This window comes from Laccaria bicolor, genomic scaffold (assembly GCF_000143565.1).
Source record: "Laccaria bicolor S238N-H82 LACBIscaffold_65 genomic scaffold, whole genome shotgun sequence".
In the NCBI taxonomy this organism is placed as follows: domain Eukaryota; kingdom Fungi; phylum Basidiomycota; class Agaricomycetes; order Agaricales; family Hydnangiaceae; genus Laccaria; species Laccaria bicolor.
Genome location: NW_001889936.1, coordinates 89,551 through 92,706, shown reverse-complemented (window position 1 = coordinate 92,706; position 3,156 = coordinate 89,551).

The following is a 3,156-nucleotide window of genomic DNA, read 5'->3' as shown; positions in this document are numbered from 1 at the left end:
TTTTTACCCTTCTTTCACGAATGTGCAGTCCCCCAGACTCCCATTCTAACCTTCTGTGTTAATAATTAATGGGGGCATGTACTTAAGCACCTCTTGCTTAATTGACCTAGATATTTTGCTAAGCTCAGTGCTGGATTTTGTTATACATTGCATCTGGAAGATCTTTCTGCCTGTCAACAGCAAAACCCCTCTATATTCTTACAGATGTATCTACTGATGGTAACTAGCCTGCAGTCCCACTCTTACTATCTTATCCTTCCAAGGGATGAAACAGATACTAACAGCTGTCAATTGATGATCTCTATTGTGAGTGGGGTGAAATTGTTATCAGGTGGTAGAGTTGCAAGTGTTGTATACTGTCTTCAAGGGATAGCTCAAGGTAATGCCTGCAGATTACAGTACTTGTATATAGGAACTGTTGAGGGTTGGCAAATGCATAGAGCCAACCCAGAGTCCACACCAGAATATCAAGTTGCTGAAAACACCTCCAGCTTTGTTTAGATGACCAAGGCTGCTGGGCTGTGGCTGCAAAATCACAGAACTTTGAACAGAAGCTGACACTTCAGTCACCCACCTTGACCAAGCTATTAGCCTTGTAAAATGTAAGAATGTATCCAGGCCAATAGGTCCTTCAGTCCTTTATTTTTTTGCCTCTGGAGGAAAATATATTATTGCATTGGGCAAAAATGTTTGACCTTCAATATTGTGACTGGAAATGTTTGGGTTGATATTTTGTATTGAAAAATATCCTAGCCATCTGAAAGTGGTCAGAAATGTTTGAAGCATGTTAGAGTGGTCGGAAATGTTTAAAGGGTTTCAGACTGGTAGGAAATGTTTTAGCTATGTGACACTGCTGAAAAATGTTTTACCCTTGTCACACTGCTGAAAAATCTTTTGACCATGTCACACTGCTCGGAAATGTTTTAGCCTTGCCACACAGGCAAAACATTTCCTGCCAGTGTCACAGAGTATCTGGGGTCCTAGTTTCAAAAAAAAAAACTTCGAAAATTTCTACCATTTAAACTTTTATCTTCTGGATTCAACTTTTCTACAAAATCTATCATAAAGATAATTTTGGTCATAAACCTGCCCTTTTAGTTCCATATTGCATATATAGAAAAAGCAGATTATATATTGCATGAAACTGTATCTATTGGTAATTCAGCTATTTGTTATACAGTTGAGTGCAAAAAGAATGAAGGTTAGTTCATTTTTCTGGTTCTTTCTAAGAATCTATTGTACCTCAAATGTATTTGTGTATTCTTTTACATTATGTAGTTGTGTTACACTTCCCTTGGTATGGACTAATTTCAGTGAAAGCTGGGGCCTTGAGAAGGTTTTTATTCTGGAGGCCATTTTTGGCATCTGAAAAAAAAAATATGCGCTAACTGGAGAGGTAGCCAGAACATACCTCTGGTCAACCTGAATGAGCCTATCAAAGAATTAGTTAAAAATACTGAGTGGTTATGCTTGTAGAGCCTCCAGAAAATGGTCATTTTGTACTATTTTGGTCATTTTTGGCCTGTTTTAGACAAAACAAGCCATTTTCCAGAGCCTCTACAGACCTAACCACTCAGTATTTTTGACTAATTCTTTGATAGGCTCATTCAGGTTGACCAGAGGTATGTTCTGGCTACCTCTCCAGTTAGCGCATATTTTTTTTTTCAGATGCCAAAAATGGCCTCCAGAATAAAAACCTTCTCAAGGCTCCAGCTTTCACTGAAATTAGTCCATACCAAGGGAAGTGTAACACAACTACATAATGTAAAAGAATACACAAATACATTTGAGGTACAATAGATTCTTAGAAAGAACCAGAAAAATGAACTAACCTTCATTCTTTTTGCACTCAACTGTATAGTTATACCCTCTAAATTCTGCTTCATCACATAATAAAGGTTGTTACTGACTGCTCTTATATTGAGTTTATATTCATAATTGCCTATAATAGACCAGCCCTACTTACTGAATTGTTACCAATGTCTATTGATGTCCATAGCTAATCCATTACAAACTGTTTGTGTCAGACAGAACCAGCTCTAGGATTTATGCAAATGTGATAAGTCATATGACACATGAACATATGGTTGAGATATATCACATGACATGATGTATTCATCACATTTCTCTCTCAAACACTGTTGCCCCCACCTCAGGAATGACTAGAAGCCACCAGAATCCTCTAGAACAGGACTAGAATAGGAATAATCTTTAACTAATTTTTGTGGTCTATCACTTATCTTTTGTTGCCTGTTAGTGTTATTATCCCTTTCAGGGGCTGCACCTTTATTTCCTTTTTGACATGGACCCTAAAGGCAGTTCATCATGGTATATAATAGATATACCAGCCTCTTTTTTGATTCTTTTTTTCAATTTATTTATGAAGAACACTCAAATTTGCTTCTTTGGACATGTGCCTCAGACTCTTACAATAGCACCCAGAAATAATTCTCTTATTTTTACCCAATTTTATGCATAATTTTCATCTAAAATGCAAATCTTTCCTTATTTGGAATTATGTACATACTGGATCTGGAAATAACATCTAACATTATGACCACCAGTGATTACTACCTACCATTATCTTCTACAGATGAGTGCAAAAAGAATGAAGGTTGGGCCATTTTCTGGTTCTTTCTAAGAATCTATTGTACCTCAAATGTATTTGTGTATTCTTTTACATTATGTAGTTGTGTTACACTTCCATTGGTATGGACTAATTTCAGTGAAAGCTGGAGCCTTGAGAAGGTTTTTATTCTGGAGGCCATTTTTGGCATCTGAAAAAAAATATATGTGCTAGCTAGGGAGGTAGCCAGAACATACCTCTGGTCAACCTGAATGAGCCTATCAAAGAATTAGTTAAAAATACTGAGTGGTTATGCTTGTAGAGCCTCCAGAAAATGGTCATTTTGTACTATTTTGGTCATTTTTGGCCTGTTTTAGACAAAACAAGCCATTTTTCCAAAGCCTCTACAGACCTAACCACTCAGTATTTTTGACTGATTCTTTGATAGGCTCATTCAGGTTGACCAGAGGTATGTTCTGGCTACCTCCCTAGCCAGCACATATCTTTTTTTTCAGATGCCAAAAATGGCCTCCAGAATAAGAACCTTCTCAAGGCTCCAGCTTTCACTGAAATTAGTCCATACCAATGGA